We start from the raw sequence: 20,874 nt of genomic DNA on the forward strand, positions 1-20,874 counted from the left end.
ATTTAACAAAGCCTCTTTCTGTTTTCTATTGCCGTGTGAGTACCTACCATCAAAATTAGCAACTTAAAACATTGTGTTATTTCCTCACAATTGTGAAATTGGGGAGGGTATGGCAGTCCCTTGAAGTTGCATTTCTCGCTTGGTAACCTGCTTCCGGTAACACAAAAGCAGCACAAATGCCTTGTCCTCCACATTCTTTTAGTTAAAGTACATTACAGTCTACAGTTGTGCAAACACACCCGAAAAAAGATTCTCCTAGTAGCGTAGTTTGTATTAACAAAATGCTAGAAACGAATCAAATGCCGGTTAATATAGGACTCAATAAATGTATCAAAATACAATTGTCTAATGACATACTGACTCTGCTGCTGCTAAGATAATGAAGTAGATCTAATTTGATGATGTAGAATGAGCCAAAGCAAATTATGGTAAGATACACAAAATAATACTAACAATGTTTGCATATCAAGAAGAGCCTTGTGGAATCTTCTATAGAAAAGAATCTTTCCTTTTAACCCCTCTTTGTTTATCATATGCATATATTAATTTTCCATTAGAATGTTAATAAAAGTATGTAAATGTGCCATTTCAACATATCAACATTAGCAAGGTAAATAGTGCTAAATGTGTGTGTGTATATGCACGCACAAATTACATGCCTGCCATGAATATGTTGTCATTTGTTGTTTTTGATTTTAAAGTTTAAAGTACTACCTATATGTTTCTGAGTACACGAAAAAAGAAGAAAACTTGATGGTGATAATAAAAACAAGATGAGAATCCCAGTAGAATTTCAACCTAATCAGGAACACCCTCAGGCAAAAATGAATTCCCTGAGAGGATTTTTTTTAATGGTTTCAGAAACTTACACAGATATTTGAAAATAGTATATGTAAAAACATCCGCAGGAAGTTGCATAAATTTCATGATGCCACAGAATATGTGATGGAAGTGATAGGTGGCATCACTGTATCTCCTAAGACAGCATCTGTCAGGAGTGCAGTTTGCCTGTTCTTGTTTACTGTGGACATTTAACCTTGGCTTTCATAGCCCTGATAGGAACCACCCAGTCTAGCATTCCGTATGCCACGTTGTTTCACCTGGGAATTAACAAAGATGTGAAAAGGAATTTTTGAGACATTTATGATGTCTATTTACTTATTATGTTAAAAAAATCATTAAAATGCAGTATTTTGGGGGGTTCTGATGTCAACAACCAGTTTCCCTATTGGAATCTGGTATAAATATTGGCCAGTCTTAAGGATTTTCTGGTTGTCTTCCATCTTTCTATCCCTTGTGTACAGTTGTGTTTTCTAATTTATCATTTAACTCATCTTTACTAAAATGTCAGATTATTTCTTACTACAGAGTACACAGGAGAGCATCATGCTCTGTCACAGAGACTTTAATTATTACCACACTCTTGATTTCTGAGTCAGTCTCAAATGTCAGCTCTGTAAATACTTTAAAACACTTGTTTTTCTCATTGTTTTTGAGAATTTTTGAATAAGTAGACATTAATATTGATGAGACCTGTGAGGGTCTAGTCCTACTTTAGTACCTCAAAAGATTTCTTGAAATCATTTGAATATTTGGGCTGTGGGGCTGGGGAGCAGGTGTGTGTTAATGATAATTTTTTAAAATATAAGAAACCTACAATGTGACTTGGTATTCAGATAAAATCGTTGGAAACGCAGATTTTTAAAGTAACCAAAGCCCTAAGTTTAGCCTGGAGCAGAGCTTCTAGGCAAGTTAGGGAAAAAATGGTTTCTATGGACATTTGCCTGTAGGCAAAGTCTTTTGTTACAGCTGCAGTACCAGCAGCTGAGTCACCCATTAGGCTCTAGGAGCAATTTGCAAAGTACTAAGGTTTGACTGCATACCCCTCTTTCTCTGTAACCTCTTTCTAGAGCTGGGTGGGAAAAATAAAGTTATAGCCTGGAGAAAGAAAAATTCACATTCTACACCTTTCAACTTTAGAAACTCTGAGCCAGTACTTACGTGTTGCAGAAGTTTTGATTAGAAGTTAAGGAAAAAAAGAATCAATACTTTCTGATTCCTGTGATCCTGTTATTGCAATCACTTGCTTTATGATGAATAAAGCTATTATTGCTGCTGAGTGAACCAGAAAAATCCTGACTCAGAGCCAGACATAACTTATGACATAAAGTCAAATGTCAAAATGAATTTTCACTTTTTTATTGCTTCATGTATTTTATTTACTGTAATAAACATATAGACTATGAAAACATAAATGTCACCTCTTCCTAAAAACAACACACTCTAGCCGCTTACTGTTGAAAAGAAATTACTAGTTAAAATGGCAACATTGCTACTTTAATTTAAACAAAGAAACAGAATGTTTGGATGCTGCCTTTGTTATTTAGTGTAGACAACAACCTATTTTACGCTTCAGTTACTCTACATTGCAAGTGTGGAAAATAATGATATTAAGAACTGATGGAAATAATAAATTACAGATAAAATAATTATGATGTAATCTGCAAACACAAAGTACAAAGGCAAATGTAGTAACAGCAGCTTCATGAAATATGTAGAGGGTCATGAAGGCACTTATGGAATTAATTGCTTAGTTCTGAATTGAATAATTCTGTGTAAGCATTACTCACACAGGTAAGACATGTTCCTCAAGGCATCAGTGTAAATATTTAAATCACATATCCAATCCTTAGAATAAAGCAAGAGTAATAAGCAGTACAGAAATGTCTTTCACCCTTGGTTCCTAAGAATGCATGTCCTTTTAGCTTATTATTTATTTTAGGCAATTCATGTCATCAATGGGGGTAAAAGATAAAAAAAAAAAGGGAATAATTGAAGCCATTAATATAATACCCTGTTCTTACTTTCTATTAATATTTTTCTATATTTAATTCTTAATATTATCACACATGATTATTTTTGCTTCACTTATATTTATGTTAAAATGAAAGAATATGCAAGACTATACTCACTGTAAAAACAAAAGGAAATTACAAAATATCTTGAGGAAGAAGAAAAAGAGCATTGATTACAAAAACCAATACCCAATGCAGCTTTATAAACCAAACAGCAAACCTTTGAAAATCTCTGATTTTCAGAGTCTATAGATAAGTTAACATGAACATAGACAAGAAAGAATAAAAGAGAACAGCACAAAGAATAGGGAAATGTAAGAATTAGACACTGGGCACTGAATGCTCATAAAAGCTGAAATTGATTGAAAATTTTGTTAGTGCTATGCACTATGCTTTGAATGCAAATTTTCTAAATCCCTACATCCCAGCAGTGTTGATTTCATTATGTAATTATGTAGCCAGGACAAACTATGTTCAGTAAAATTAACAAACTGGCCTTCAGTTTATTCAGCCAATAGGAGTCAGCACCAGCATCTGAAGGCAAGTTGGCCTCAAGCACAGTGCATGCCTTGTTGCTGGGCTGTTCCTCAAGTTTAAGGAAGGCTCCTGGGTTTATTAGAGAAGAAGAGCTAAGTCTCCCAGACAGGAAGAACCTGATCTGGGAATCATTTGACAACAAAATTCTGATGAATTATATACCAGGATACTAAGTTTCAGATAAAGTTAATAAGGGGTTGCATTACTACTGGAAGAATCATGAAGAAGAGAAAGAAGGAAAGATGTAGCTTCTGTTTTCCAAAAGACAAAGAAATTAAGTTCTGATAATTATTAGCAGATGTGATTATACAGATCCTGGTTAAGTTTCTAGAATTAGGTACTTAAAATTTGTGTGCTTAGAAAATGAAACCATTAATCACTAGGAGTATTAATGGCTTCATTTAGTACATGCCATTATGACTAATCTAATTTTCTCTTTTTTTCTTTTAGCAAGACATTTGTCAAGGTTTGTCATATAACCTAGTGGATAGGAACAGAAATATGGGTGACACAGAAGTTTAGAGAGGCACTTTTTCATAACATTTTAGCCAATAATATGAATAAAGGCATTGAATACATATTGCAAAATTTACAAATAACAGGGAATGGTCATTAGTGAAAGTAATTAAAATCTAAAGGAGGTGCAATGTAATAGAGCAGTCTGCCTAGTAGAATGAACTTAAAAGTGGGTAAATAAAAATTCTTGCATTTGGTTACAAAAGGGATGGAAGAAAATAAAATTTGATTGGGAAACAGTACCTGGGAATTGAGAAGGCATGACATCTGAATGTTAGCTACTAAACTCAATATCAATCTCAATTAATACCCAATATATTGGTATAAAGTACCAACCCGTATAACTAATACAATGCTAGCCTAGTTGAATAGAATTGTAGTTGTGTTAGATTGCAAGATTTCAGAATATTGACTTGGGGTTCGAAATGACCAAAACTTTCCTCATTGCAGAGCTTTCCTCATTGCAGAGCTTTCCTCATTGCAGAGCTATCCAAATGACCAAACTTTTCCTCATTGCAGAGCTATGAAAGAAATTTCCTCTGTAGGTTGTGTATTCTCAACTATGGCAGTTATCAAAAGTGCACTGGTATATTCTCTGGTGAGAATATATCCAAATAAACAATCCACACATAGTGGGAGATAGTATTGGATTGGCCAAAAAGTCTGTTAGGGTTTTTCTGTAACAGCTTACGGAAAAACCCGAACAAACTTTTTGGCCAACCCTGTATTTATGTGTGTGTGTGTGTGTGTGTGTGTGTGTGTGTATATATATATATATATATATATATATATATATATAAAGCTAAGCACTTTATTTTTTTTCTATTTAAAGTGTATAATTCAGTGATTTTTGGTACAACCAAAATTGTACAACAAAGTTTCTGCAACCGTCACCACAATCAATTTTAGAACACTTTTATTACCTCCCCACAAACCCTGTATCTGTTAGCAGTCACTTCCCTCTTCCCCTTCATACAGTCCCTGCCTCCTCAAGTCCTAGGCAACCACTAGTCTACTTTTTGTCTCTGTAGATCTGTCTGTTCTGGATATTGTGTATAAATGGAATCATATAATATGTGGTCTTTTATGACTGGATTCTTTTACTTAATATGCATTTTCAAGGTTTATCCGTATTGTAGAATGTGTCAATACTTCATTTCCTTTTTTTTTTTTAAATTTATTTATTTGGCTGCATTGGGTCTTTGTTGCTGCGTGCGGGTTTTCCCTAGTTGTGGTGAGCGGGGGTTACTCCTTGTTGCGGTGCGCAGGCTTCTCATTGCAATGGCTTCTCTTGTTGTGGAGCACGGGCTCTAGGCACGCGGGCTTCAGTAGGTGTGGGTCACGGGCTCAGTAGTTGTGATTTGCAGGCTCTAGAGCACAGGCTCAGTAGTTGTGGCACACGGGCTTAGTTGCTCCACGGCATGTGGGATCTTCCTGGACCAGGGCTCGAGCCCGTGTCCCCTGCATTGGCAGGCGGATTCTTAACCACTGCACCACCAGGGAAGCCCCCATTTCCTTTTATTGCCTAATAATATTCTGTTAACCCACTCATTGGTTGGTAGACATTTGGATTGTTTCCACTTTCTGGGAGCTCCACCATTGTTATGAATAATGCTGCTATGAACATTTGTGTACGAGTGTTTGTGTGGACATATGTTTTCAAATCTCCAAGTATATACCCAGAAGTGGAATTGCTGAGTCTTATTGTAATTCTATGTTTAACCTTTGGGAGGAACTGCCAAAGTGTTTTGCAAAGCAGCTTCACGATTTTAAATTCCCACCAGCAGTATGTAAGGGTGCCAGTTTCTCCACATTGTCATCAACACTTGTTATTATATCTTTTTTATTATAGCCATCCTCATAGGTGTGATGTGGTATCTCATTGTGGTTTTGATTTGTATTTCCTTGATGGCTAATGTTGACTATCTTTTCATGTCCTTATTGGCCACTTGTATATCTTTTTGGGGGAAGTGGCTACTCAGATCTTTGCTCATTTTTAATTGGGTTGCTTGTCTCTTTCTTGTGGAGTTGTAATTCTTTACATATTCTAGATGTTAACTCCTTATCATATAAATGATTTGCAGTTATTTTCTCCAGATCTGTGGAGTATCTTTTCACTTTCTTGATGGTATTTTTTGCAACACAAAAGCTGTTAATTTTAATTAGATTTTTTAAATTAATTTTTAATGGAGTATAGTTGATTTACCATGGTGTGTTAGTTTCTGCTGTATAGCAAAGTGAATCAGTTACACAAATACATATATCCACTCTTTTTTAGATTCTATTCCCATATAGGTCAATACAGAGTATTGAGTAGAGTTCCCTGTGCTATACAGTAGATTTTTAGTTGTCTATTTTATATACAGTAGTGTACATATGTCAATCCCAATCTCCCAACTTATCCCTCCCCCTACTTTCCCCTTTGGTAACCGTAAGTTTGTTTTCTACATCTGTGACTCTATTTCTGTTCTGTAAATACGTCCATCTGTACCATTTTTTTAGATTCCACATATAAGCAATATCATATAATACATGTCTTTCTCTGTCTGACTTACTTCACTCAGTATGACAGTCTCTAGGCCCATCCATGTTGCCACATATGGCATTATTTCATTCTTTTTTTATGGCTGAGTAATATTCCATTGTGTGTGTGTATGTATGAATATATATATATGTATATATATATATTTATATGCCACATCTTCTTTATCCATTCCTCCATCAATGGACATTTAGGTTGCTCCCATGTCCTGGCTATTGTAAATAGTGCTGCAGTGAACATTAGGGTACATGTGTCTTTTCGAATTTTGGTTTTCTCCAGATATATGCCCAGGAGTGGGATTGCTGGATCATATGGTAGCTCTTTTAGTTTTTTAAGGAACCTCCATACTGTTCTCCATAGTGGCTGCACCAATTTACATTGCCACCAACAGTGCAGGAGGGTTCCTTTTTCTTCACACCCTTTCCAGCATTTATTGCCTGTAGATTTTTTGATGATGGCCATTCTGACCGGTGTGAGGTAATATCTCATTGTAGTTTTGATTTGCATTTCTCTAATAATTAGTGATGTTGAGCATCTTTTCATGTGCCTCTTGGTGTCTTCTTTAGAGAAAGTCTATTTAGATATGCCCATTTTTTGATTGGATTAATTTTTTATTTGATATTGAGCTGCATGAGCTGTTTGTATATTTTGGAGATTAATCCCTTGTCAGTCAATTCATTTGCAGATATTTTCTCCCATTCTGTGGGTTTTCTTTCATTTTGTTTATGGTTTCCTTTGATTTGCAGAAGCTTTTAAGTTTAATTAGGTCCCATTTGTTTGTTTTTGTTCTTATTTTATTACTCTAGGAGGTAGACCCAAAAAGATCTTACTATGACTTATGTTGGAGAGTGTTCTGCCTATGTTTTCCTCTAAGGGTTGTATAGTATCCAGTCTTAATTTAGGTTTTTAGTCCATATTGATTTTATTTTTGTGTATGGTGTTAGAAAATGTTCTAATTTGTTTACATGTAGCTGTCCAGTTTTCCCAGCACCACTTATTGAAGAGACTGTCTTTCCTCCATTGTATATTTTTTCTTCCTTTGTGGTAGATTAGGTAACCATAGGAGCGTGGGTTTATCTCTGGACTTTCTATCCTGTTCCATTAATTTATCTTTCTGTTTTTGTGCCAGTACCATACTGTTTTGATGACTGTAGCTTTGTAGCATAGTCTGAAGTCAGGGAGCCTGATTCCTCCAGCTCTGTTTTTCTTTCTCAAGATTGCTTTCACTATTCAGGGTCTCTTGTGTTTCCATACAAACTGTAAATTTTTTTGTTCTAATTCTATGAAAAATGCTGTTGGTAATTTGATAGGGATTGTGTTGACTCTGTAGATTACTTTGGGTAGTATAGTCATTTTGACAATATTGATTCTTCCAATCCAAGAAACCAGTATATCTCTCCATCTGTTTGTGTTATCTTTGATTTTTTTCATCAGTATCTTATAGTTTTTTGAGTACAGCTCTTTTGCCTCCTTAGGCAGGTTTATTCCTAGGTATTTTATTCTTTTTAATGCAATGGTAAATTGGGATTGTTTCCTTTATTTCTCTCATCTCTCGCTGTTAGTGTACAAGAATGCGAGAGATTTCTGTGCATTAATTTTGTATCCTGCAACTTTACCAAATTCATTGATGATCTCTAGTAGTTTTCTGGTAGCATCTTTAGGATTTTCTATGTAAAGCATCATGTCATCTGCAAACAGTGACAGTTTTACTTCCTCTTTTCCAATTTGGATTCCTTTTATTTCTTTTTCTTCTCTGATTGCCGTGACTAGGACTGCCAAAACTATGTTGGATAAAAGTGGTGAGAGTGGACATCCTTGTCTTGTTCCTGATCTTAGAGAAAATGCTTTCAATTTTTCACCATTGAGACTGATGTTTGCTCTGGGTTTGTCATATATGACCTTTATTATGTCGAGGTATGCTCCCTCTATGCCCACTTTCTGAAGAGTTTCTTAAATCATAAATGGGTGTTGAATTCTGTCAAAAGGTTTTTCTGCACTGATTGAGATGATCGTATGTTTTTTATTCCTCAGTTTGTTAATGTGGTGTATTATACTGATTGATTTACATATGTTGAAGAATCCTTGCATCCCTGGGTTAAATCCCACTTTATCATGGTGGATGATCCTTTTAATGTTTTGTTGGATTTGGTTTGATAGTATTTTGTTGAAGATTTTTGTGTCTTTGCTCATCAGTGATATTGGCCTGTAATTTTCTTTACTTTTTTAAATATCTTTGTCTGGTTTTGGTATCAGGGTGATGTTGGCCTCATAGAATGATCTTGGCAGTGTTCCTTCCACTGCAAATTTTTGGAATATTTTCAGAAATATAGGTGTTAACTCTTCTGTAAATGTTTGATAGAATTCACGTGAGAAGCCATCTGGTCCTGAACTTTTTTTTGTTGGGAGTTTTTAAATCACAGTTTCAATTTCAGTACTTGTGATTGGTCTGTTCATGTTTTGTATTTCTTCCTGGTTCAGTCTTGGAAGGTTGTACATTTCTAAGAATTTGTACATTTCTTCTAGGTTGTGCATTTTATTGGCATATAGTTGCTTGAAGTAGTCTCTTATGATCTTTCTATTTCTGTGGTGTCAGTTGTAATCTCTCCTTTTTCATTTCTTATTTTATTGATTTGAGTTCCTTTTTTTCTTGATGAGTCTGGCTAAAGGTTTATCAATTTTATCTTCTCAAAGAACCAACTTTTAGTTTCACTGATCTTTGCTATTGTTTTCTTCGTCTCTATTTCATTTATTTCTGCTCTGATCTTTATGATTTCTTTCCATCTACTAACTTTAGGTTTTGTTTGTTCTTCTTTCTCTAGTTGCTTTAGGTGTAAAGTTAAGTTGTTTATTTGAGATTTTTCTTGTTTCCTGACGTAAGATTGTACTGCTATGAACTTCTCTCTTAGTACTGCTTTTGCTGCATCCCATAGATTTTCGTTTTCATTTGTCTCTAGGTATTTTGGTTTCTTCTTTGATTTTTTCAGTGATCCATTGGCTGTTTAGTAACATATTGTTTAGCCTCCACGTGTTTGTGTTTTCAACATTTTTTGCCTGTAATGAATTTCTAATCTCATAACTTTGTGGTCAGAAAAGATGCTTGATATGATTTCAATTTTCTTAAATTTACTGAGGCTTGATTTGTGGCCCAATATGGGATCTATCCTGGAGAATGTTCCATGTGCACTTGAGAAGAAAGTGTATTCTGTTGCTTTTGGATGGAATGTCCTATAGATATCAGTTAAGTCTTTCTGGTCTAATGTGTCATTTAAAGGCTTGTGTTTCCTTATTAATTTTCTGTCTGAATGGTCTGTCCATTGGTGCAAGTGGGGTGCTAACATCCCCCACTATTATTGTGTTACTGTTGATTTCCTGCTTTATGGCTGTTAGCGTTTGCCTTATCTATTGAGGTGGTCCTATGTTGGGTGCATATATATTTACAATTGTTATATCTTCTTCTTGGATTGATCCCTTGATCATTATGTAGTGTCCTTTCTTTTCTCTTGTAATAGTCTTTATTTTAAAGTCTATTTTGTCTGATATGAGTATTGCTACTCCAGCTTTCTTTGATTTCCATTTGCATGGAATATATTTTTCTATCCCCTCACTTTTGGTTGCTATGTGTCCCTAGGTCTGAAGTGGGTCTCTTGTAGACAGTATATATACAGGTCTTGTGTTCACATCCATTCAGCCAGTCTGTGTCTTTTGGTTGGAGCATTTAATCCATTTACATTTAAGGTAATTTTCAATATGTATGTTCCTATTGCCATTTTAATGGTTTTGGGGGGGTGTTTGGTAGGTATTTTTTCTTCCCTTTCTCTTCTCTTGTGGTTTGATGACCATCTTTAGTGTCGTTTTTGGGTTGCTTTTTCTTTTTTGTGTGTGTATCTATTGTAGTTTTTGTGTTTGCTGTTCCCATGAGGTTTTGATATAGCAGTCTATGTATGTACACAGTTGTTTTAAGTTGCTGGTCTCTGTCCCACCCAGAGAAGTTCCATTAGCATTTGTTTTAAAGCTGGTTTGGTGGTGAATTATCTTCGCTTTACCTTGTCTATAAAGCTTTTGATTTCTCCATCGAACCTGAATGAGAGCCTTGCTGGGAAGAGTATTCTTGGTTGTTGGTTTTCCCTTTCAGCACTTGAAGGTATATATCATGACGCTCCTTTCTGGCCTGCAGAGTTTCTGCTGAAACATCAGCTGATAACGTTTTGGGGATTCCCTTGTATGTTAATTGTTGATTTTAATATTTTTCTTTGTCTTTAGTTTTTGTTAATTTGATTAATATGTGTCTCGGTGTGATCCTCCTTGGGTTCATCCTGTATGGGATTCTCTGCACTTCCTGGTCTTGAGTGAGTGTTTCCTTTCTCATGTTGGTGTAGTTTTTGGCTATAATATCTCCAAATATTTTCTCAGGCCCTTTCTCTTTCTCTTCTCCTTCTGTGACCCATAAAATGTGAATGTTGTTGCATTTAATATTGTCCCAGAAGTTTCTGAGACTGTCCTCATTTCTTTTCATTCTTTTTTCTTTATTCTGTTCTGTGGCAGTGATTTCCACCACTCTGTCTTCCAGCTCACTTATTCCTTCTTCTGCCTCAGTTATTCTGCTATTGATTACTTCTAGTATATTTCTCATTTCAGTTATTGTATTGTTCATCTCTTTGTGTTTGTTTTTAAAATCTTCTAGCTCCTTGTTTAACATTCCTTTTATCTTCTTGATCGTGCCACCATTCTTTTTCTGAGATTTTGGATTATCTTTACTATCATCACTCTGAATTCTTTTTCAGGTAGATTGCCTATCTCCTCTTCATTTAGTTGTTCTTGTGGGTTTTTATCTTATTCCTTCATTTGCAACATATTGGGTTGGCCAAAAACTTCCTTCAGTTTTTAAGTAAAAATGAAAGACACATTTTTCATTTTCATCAAGAACTTTATTGAACAATGTATTCACCCTTTTGTTCCGCTACCTTCTGCCATTTTTCAGGCAACTTCATAATTCCATCTTCCCCAAACCTTTTATCTTTATGAGCAAAGAACTATTCCAGGTGCCTTTTACAGTCCTCCAGGGAATTGAAATTTTTTCCATTAAGAGAATTTTGTAAAGACTGAAATAAATGGAAATCTGAAGCTGCAATGTCTGGTGAATACAGACAGAGTAATCAGAACTTCCCAGCCAAGCTGTAACAGTTTTTGCCTGGTCATCAAAGAAACACGCAGTCTTGCGTTATCCTGATGGAAGATTATGAATTTTCTCTTGACTAATTCTGGATGCTTTTCATCGAGTGCCGCTTTCAGTTGGTCTAATCGGGAGCAGTACTTGTTGGAATTAATCGTTTGGTTTTCTGGAAGGAGCTCATAATAGAGGACTCCCTTCCAATCCCGCCATATACACAACATGACCTTCTTTGGATGAAGACAGGGGTTTAGCGTGATTGATGGTGGTTCATTTCACTTGCCCCACGATCTCTTCCATTCCACATTATTGTACAGTATCCACTTTTCATCGCCCATCACAATTTGTTTTAAAAACGGAAAGTTTTCATTATGTTTAAGTAGAGAATCACGTGCAGAAATACCGTCAAGAAGGTTTTTTTTGCTTAACTTATGTGGAACCCAAGCATCACAGTGATGAACATAACTAAGCTGGTGCAAATGATTTTCAGTGCTTGATTTGGATATTTTGAGTAGGTCGGCTATCTCCTGCGTGGTATAACATTGATTGTTCTCAGCTAATGTCTGGATTTGATCACTGTCAACTCCAACTGGTCTACCCGACCATGGCGCATCGTCCAGCGAGAAATCTCCAGCACGAAACTTTGCAGACCACTTTTGACACGTTCCATCAATCACGGCACCTTCTCCATACACTGCACAAATCTTTTTTTGTGCGTTTCAGTTGCGTTTTTACCTTTCTTGAAATAATAAAGCGTAATATGCCGAAAATGTTGCTTTTTTCCTTCCATCTTCAATATTAAAATGGCTACACAAAAATTCACCAATTTTGGTAATGTTTTTAAAAATGCACACTGATATGACAGCTGTCACAATATAATCTAACAAAATTGTTTTGAATGAAGTTAAAGACAACTAAGCGCTACTAGAGCCATCTTACGGGGGGAAAAAAATGAACCTTTTGGCCAACCCAATATTTCTGTGTTGTCTCATTTTGTCTGACTTTCTGTGTTTGTGGTCTCCTTTCTACAGGCTACAGGATTGTAGTTCCTCTTGCTTCTGGTGTCTGCCCCCTGGTGGGTGAGATTGTTCCAGAGGCTGGTGCAGGCTGCCTGTTTGGAGGGACTGGTGCCTTCCCTCTGGTGGGTGGAGCTGGGTCTTGTTGATCTGATGGCTAGGGCCATGTCAACGGCTGTGTTTTGAGGTGGCTGTGAGCTCAGTACGACTTTAGGCAGCCTGTCTTCTGATGGGTGGGGCTGTGTTCCTATCTTGGTGGTTGTTTGGCCTGAGGCCTTCCAGCACTGGAGTCTGCAGTTTTTTGGGTGAGGCTGGGTCTTGGTGCTGAAATGTGGACCTCCGGGAGAGCTCACTCTGGTCAATATTCCCTGGGTCTTCAGCTGCCAGTGTCCTTGCCCTCACAGTGAGCTCTAGTTGACCTTCACCTTCCCAGGAGACACTCCAAGACCCCTAGGTAGGTGGAACCCAGGTTCCTATGGAGGTACTGCTTCCTGCTGGGTCCCAGTGTACATGAGACCTTGTGTGTGCCCTCCAAGAGTGCAGTCTCTGTTCTCCCAACCCTGTGGACCTTCTGCACTCCATCCCTGCTGGCCTTCACGGCTAAATGCTCTGGGGGTTCTTCCACCAATGCCAGACCCTCAGAGGGTCTTCAAGGGCCATTTTATGTGGGAGTGTCCCTGTGTAGCCTACATGAGTTTAATATTTTTTGGTGCAAGGGTTGTTTTTAGTATACATGTCTGCTATCTCTTTCCTTAGTGTATGGTGGCCTCTATCCTCTTTATAGGAGGTGTGATGACCAGAGCCTGCACTGGTTATTGAGTAGGGCCTCCCCTTTTCTCTGTGGTTGTTACTGCCCTGTCAGAGGTGGGGCATCCTCCCTAGTTGTTGGAGTAGAGGCCCCCAGATCTGTTTCTAGCTGTGTGTCTGATCTGCGGTGCAAGGTAGGTGGGATTGGAGCACTCCCACTGGGAGAGAAGACACTGAGTATTCCTCCTCTGGAGCTGTTCACCTGTGGGTGTGCTCTGTTGTGTCACCTTTCACCCATTGTGTGTGCTCTCAGGTTACACTGTTGTTGACACCGCTCTCGGGCCCACCTTAACTGTGGGTATGCTGGTAATTGGCCCTGGTGTCTCTCAGACATTATTTTCACAAGGGCAGCAGCATAGATCCACCGAATTTAGGTCCCAGGAGTGCAATAATTATGGATCTGGACCTGCTGTCGACGCTATGGGGCAGCTCAGGCTCTGGCCTGGCCCAACCCCCATGTGTATGTGCCCATAAAGTCTACAGCTGCTAAAGCTAGACCAGTCTTGGATGCGGGAGCACTTGTCCGTTCAGATGTTCTGTATGCGCTGAGTTTACAAAGCCAGTTGCGGGGGTGTCAGTGCATGATCTGCACAGCTGCAAGGAGAGATTTCAGCTTTTCTTCCTTAGTTGCATGGCCCCTGGGGCTCAGTTGTGGTTTCAGCCCCACCTCTGCGTGTGGGCCACCCACAGGGGTCTGTTCCCGAGGCTGCCCAGGATCACACGAGACCACCCTGGTGAGGAAGGGGTACAGAAGCAGCAGTGGCCTGGGCCCTGGGAGCCCCAGTGGGGATGGGGCATGCGGGGTAGCTGGCAGCCATGGGCATGAGAGAGGCAGCCCTGGTGGGGACCCTTCCTAGTGCCCAGTCGCAGGCACGAGAGAGCTGGCCCCAGCAGGGGCCCTTCCTAGTGCCTGGGGAGGCAGGGGCCAGTGCATGGGGAGAGAAGCTGCAGTGGTGGCCCCACCCCTTGCATGACACTCAGCAGTGGTGCTTCACTTCTGTGGTGGTCCGGGTTTCCTCCACAGGCATTCCCAGTAGCTGATTTCCTCACTCCAGTCCCCTCAGGCTGTCTCCTCACAGCCAACAGCAGTCCTCTCCCTTAGGTCTGCTCTCCAAACCCCACATTCCAGCACACAGAATGAATACTACTTGTTGAGTTTTATTTGACTTAATTGTGCTGCTCTATTTTCTTTGAAATATTTAATGATTTAAATTTTCCACTTCTGTGAACCAGTGTTCTCGATGAGCCAAAAAAAGTGACAGTTTATTTTTTTATAAATTTATTTATTTATTTATGGCTGCGTTGGGTCTTTGTTGCTGCATGTGGGCTTTCTCTAGTTGTGGTGTGCGGGCTTCTCATTGCAGTGGCTCCTCTTTTTGCGAAGCATGGGTTTCTCTCTAGTTGTGGTGTGGTTTTCTCTCTCTAGGTTGTGGCGCGCAGGCGCCAGGGCGCATGGGCTCTGTAGTTGTGGCATGCGTGGGCTCTGTAGTTTGCGGCACTCAGGCGCTCTAGTTGAGGTGCACAAGCTCAGTAGTTGTGGCGCGGGTTTAGTTGTGGGATCTTAGTTCCCTGGCCTGGGATTGAACCCACATCCCCTGCATTGTAAGGTGGATTCTTTACCACTGAACCACCAGGAAAGTCCCTAATTATTTCTTTTTATTGGATGGAATAATTAAAATTTACTCTCTTACCAAGCTTGATGATTATAATACATCACTACACTGTGCTGATTTATTGGGTTGGGCAAAAAGTTCATTCAGGTTTTTCTGTAAGATGCTATGGAAAAACTGAATGAACTCTTTGGCCAACCCAGTAGATCTCTAGGATTTATTTACTACTCATTGCAAGTTTGTACCTTTAAACAGTGTTTGTCCTATCCTTCCACTCCCACCCGTCTACCGCCTGGTAACCACCATTTTACTCTCTCTTTTTACAAGTTTGGCTTTTTTAGATTCCACATATAAGTGATACCATACAGTATTTGTCTATCTCTGTCTGACTTATCTCACTTAGTATAGTGTCCTCAAGGTACATCCATATTGGTACAAATGGCAGATGTCCTTCTTTATCATGGCTCAATAATATTTCTGTGTGTGCCTGTGTGTGTGTATACATACCATGTCTTTTTTTATCCACTCATCCATTGATGGTCACTTAAGTTGTTTCCATATTTTGGCTAATTTGAATTATGCTGCAGTAAATGGGAGTGCATATATTCCATTTATATTCCATTTTCATTTCCTTTGCTGGACCATATGGTAAATCTATTTTTAATTTTTTTAGGAATATCCATATTGTTTTCTATAGTGGCTGCACCAATTTACATTCCCACCAACAGTGTTCAAGTTTTCTCTTTTCTCCATGTCCTTGCAACACTTGTTATTTCTCGTCTTTTTGATGATAGCTATTCTAACAGTTGTGAGGTGGTATCTCAATGTGGCTTTGATTTGCATTTCCCTGATGATTAGTTCTGTTGAGCATCTTTTCATGTACCTCTTGGCCATTTGGATGTCTTCTTTGGAGAAATGTCTCTTTACTTTCTCTACTCATTTTTAAATTGGATTCTTTTATTTTTTGTTTGTTTGTTTTTGAGTTGTATGAGTTCTTGATATGTTTTGGATGTTAACTCCTTATCCAGTATATGGTTTGCAAATTTTTTTCCCATTCCATAGGTTACCTTTTCATTTTGTTGTTTCTTCTGCTGTGTAGAAGTTGATGCAGTCCCTTTTGTTAATTTTTGCTTTTGTTGTTTGTGCTTCTGGTGACATACAGAAAAAGTCATTGACGAGAACAATGTTGAGTAATTCTTCTTTATGTTCTAGGAGTATTATAGCATCAGGTCTTATGTTTAAGTCTTTGATAAACTTTGAGTTAATTTTTGTGAGTGATATAAGATAGGGATCAAATTTCATTGTTCTGCATGTACTTACCCAGTATTCCCAGCACCATTTGTTGAAGAGACTGTCCTTTCACCATTGGATGTTCTTGACTCTCTTGTAAAACATTAATTTTTTGTATATTTGGGGGTTTAATTGTTGCTTCTCTATTCATATTCCATTGGTTTATATGTCAATTTTTATGCCAGTACCATACTGTTTTAATTACTATAGCTTTGTGGTATGGTTTGAAGTCAGGATGTATAATACCTTTGTCTTTATTCTTTTTGCTCAGAATTGTTTTGGCTATTTGGGGTCTTTTGTGGTTCCATACAAATTTTAGAGTTTTTTTTTTTTTATTTCTGTGAAGAAGGCCATTGGAATTTTGGTAAAGATTGTGTGAATCTATAGAGGGCTTTGGGTAGTATGGACATTTTAATAATATGAATACTTTCAATCCATGGACATGGGATGTCTTTTCATTTTTTTGTGTGTCATCTTTGATTTCTTTCAACAAAGTCTTGTAGTTTTCATTTTACAGATCTTTCACTTCCTTGGTTAAATTTATTCCTAGGTAATTTTATTATTTTGATAATATTGTAAATAGGATAGTTTCTTTAAATTTTTCAAAAGATTCATTACTAGTGTATAGAAATACAATAATTTCTATATGTTGATTTTATATCCTCCAACTTTAATGAATTCACTGATCAATTCCAATAATTTTTTGGTTGTGTCTTTGGAATTTTTTTATATACAAAATCATATCATCTGATAAAAATGTCAGTTTTACTTCTTCTTTTCCAATTTGGATGCATTTTATTTTTTTATCTTGCCTAATTGCTCTAGCTAGGACTTCCAGTACTATATTGAATAAGAGGGGTGAGAGTGGGCATTCTTGTTTTGTTCCTGATCTTAGAGGAAAAGCTTTCAATATTTCTCCACTGAGGATGTGAGCTGTGGGTTTGTTGTATATGACCTTTGTTATGTTGAGGTATGTTTCTTCTATACCTTATATGTTTTCTGCATCTACTGAGGTGATCATGCAATTTTTATCTTCTATTCTATTAATGTAATGTATTATATGTATTGAATTGTGTATGTTGAAACATACTTGCATCCCAAGGATAAATCCCATTTGGTCATGGTGTATAATACTTTTAATGTGTTCTTGAATTTAGTTTGCTAATATTTTGTTGAAAAATTCTACATCTATTTTTATCAGGGACATTGGTCTATAGTTTTTATTTCTATTGTTTGATTTTGTTTTGATTTATCTGGGTTTGGTATCAGAGTAATGCTGAATTATAGAATGAGTTGGGAAATGTTCTCTTTTCTTCAATTTTTTGGAAGAGTTTGAGAAGCATTGGCATTAATTCTTCTTTAAATGTTTGATAGAATTCACCCGTGAAGTCATCTGGTCCTGGGGTTTTCTGTGTTGGCAGATTTTTGATTACTCATTTAACATCTTAGTACTCATTATTGGTCTGTTCAGATTTTCTATTTCTCCCTGATCTAGTCTTGGTGGGTTGTGTGCTTCTAGGAATAGATAACATTTTTCCCCTAGGTTATCTAATTTGTTGGCATATAATTTTTAATAGTACAGGCATACCTCATTTTATTGCCCTTTGCTTTATTACACTTTCCAGATATTACATTTTTTTTTACACATTGAATGTTTGTGGCAACCCTGAGTCAAGCAAGTCGTGTCAGTGCCATTTTTTGCAACAGCATGTTCTCACTTCATGTCTCTTTGTCACATTTTGATAATTCTCACAATATTTCAAACTTTTAATTATTATTATATTTGTTATGGTGATCTGTAATCAGTGATCTTTTGATGTTACTATCTTAAAAAGATTAAGATTTATTGCTAAAGTATTTTTTAGCAATAAAGTTTTTTAGCAATAAAGTATTTTTAATTAAGGTATACACATTTTTCAGACACAATGCTATTGCACATTTAATAAACTACAGTATAGTGTAAACATAACTTTTACATGCACTGGAAAACCAAAAAAATTATGTGACTCACTTTATTGTAATAATTGCTTTATTGGAATGTTCTGAAACTGAACCTGTAATATCTCTGAGGTATGCCTATAGTCCCTTATGTCCCTATGTATTTATGTAGTATCAGTTGTACTTTTCTCTTTAATTTCTACTTTTATTTATTTGAGCATTCTTTTTTTCTTGGTGAGTCTAGCTAAAGGTTTCTCAATTTTGTTTACCTTTTTGAAAAACAAGCTCTTTGTTTCATTGATCCTTTTTATTGTTTTTCTTATCTCTAGTTCATTTATTTCCATTCTGATCTTTATTATTTCCTGCCTTCTGCTAAATTTGGGCTTACATTGTTCCTCTTTTTCTACTTCCTTGAGGTATAAAGTTAAGTTGTTTATTTGAGATCTTTCTTGTTTCTTGATATTGGCATTTATTGCCATGAACTCCCCTCTTAGAACTGCTTTTGCAGCATCTCATAGGATTTGGTAAGTTGTGTTTCCATTTTTATTTGTTTCAAGAGATTTTTTTTAATTTCCATTTTTATTTTTTGTTTAACCATTGGTAGTTCAGAAATGTGTTGTTTAGTTTCCATGTATTTATAGACTGTCCAGCTTTCATTTTGTTTTTGATTTTTTGTTTCATACCATTGTGGTCAGAAAAGATAGTTGGTATTATTTCAATCTTTTAAAATTTGCTAAGACTTGATCTGTTCCCTATCAGATGATCAAGCCACTTGAGAATGTTCTATATATGTCTGCTAAGTCTCTTTGGTCTAAAGCATGGTTCATTTCCAATATTTCCTTTTTGATTTTCTTTCCAGGTGATCTATCCATTGCTGGCAGTGGGGTATTGAAATCTCCTACTATTACTGTATTGCTCTCTAATTCTTCCTTCAGATCTGTTAGTATTTGCTTAATACATTTAGGTGCTCCAATGTTGTGTGTGTATATGTTTATGATTGTATATCTTCTAGATGTATTGAATCCTTTATCATTATATAATGACCGTTGTCTTCAGTTACCATTTTTGGCTTCAAGTCTATTTTATCTGACATAAGTATGGCTATACCCACTTTATTTTGGTTTCCACTTGCATGAAATACCTTCTTCTATGCTTTACTTTGAGCCTATGTGTGTCTTTAGAGCTGAAATGTGTTTCTTGTAGGTAGCAGACATCTCCATAACTAAGCTTTTATGACTTTTTTGCTTCTTACAATTCAACAGGCTGGCTATTAGAAACCTTTCTTTTGTATTCCAGAAGGTGGTGCTATAGCTCAGGTTTGTAGTTTCTCCCTTGCCTATTATCTGATGACACTATGTGTCTACTCCAGTTCCCTCTTAAGGATGCACTTGAGAGCTTGCACAAGGAGCCAGCAACAGAGTGCAGTGGGGGGGGGGGGGGTGGGTTTAACACTTGGTGATTTGGGGGTACCCAGAGGCTGGTAGGGAGATCCTTGAGTGCAATACTCCCAGAGGTTGGTGGGTAGACTTCCTGCTGAAGTCCTGAAGCAGACCACAGGAAATATATTCCTTTAATGCCCTTTGACATTCTCATCGGCTTCCTTCTCTTTCTCCTCCTTCCCCCCAGTCATGGAGGTTCCTCCTCAGAAATCAAGAGCTGCTGGAAACAAACAGGTTTCTCCAGATGTAACCCACACACCTGGGGTGGCTGGGCAATCACTCACAACTTTTTGCTTCCCACCTCCTCTGCAGGAGGGGTCACCACTACAGCAGCCAAAAGTTTAGCCCCTTGCAGTGTTGCCCTGGTAGCAGGGTGGTGTGCTCCTCCCTCTCCTCTGTGTCCAAAGTGACCTCTATCTTGATTCATTGGAGTGCTAGAATCTCGCCTCTGGCAGGCTGTACTTTTATAAGTTCTCTCTTGCCCATAGGTATCTGCCCAGTTTTACACTCTCCAAGTTTTTGTCTTTGTTTTTCCTAATCAAGCCCAGTTGGGGGGTGGGGGGGGGAGCAGGGTCACTGAATCCCTTGGATCCACAGCCCTTACAAAGTTCTTGTTTAGCTTTGGATGCTCTTGTGGGCTAGGAACCTCCTGGGTCCCTTGGTGTAAAATGCAGAGGCACTTTTGTTTAGTTATGGATATCTAATTAGTTGTTTAAAAAAGGGAGAGAAAAGAAGAGAAATGACTTAGACCACCATGAGGCTGACATCATTCCTAATAAATCCTCCAATTTTATAATTCATGGCTTAGAAAAAAAGATTTCTGGTAGATGTCATCTTCTGGAGAAGTCAAGATCACGTAGCCAATGTACATTATCTTTTTAAGTAAATCTGTAAAGTATGATTTTGATTTAATTCATTTATAATTAACAGATTTTTGAAATGAGATTTCTATACTTCATTCAATACAGTAAGAAAACCCTTGGTTCCTGTTTTATAAATGAGGGAAGTCAAAGAATATTACGAATCATAAATGAATGTCTACTGTATGTTGACAGATAGGGTATATTTATTGTCAGAAAGCTTTGGCAAGTGCTCAGAATTCTGAAAAAAAAATTTATACTCCTTACCTAAGGTAAATAGGATGAGCAGTAGATAAG

This window comes from Eschrichtius robustus, chromosome 4 (genome assembly GCF_028021215.1).
Source record: "Eschrichtius robustus isolate mEscRob2 chromosome 4, mEscRob2.pri, whole genome shotgun sequence".
Lineage (NCBI taxonomy): Eukaryota > Metazoa > Chordata > Mammalia > Artiodactyla > Eschrichtiidae > Eschrichtius > Eschrichtius robustus.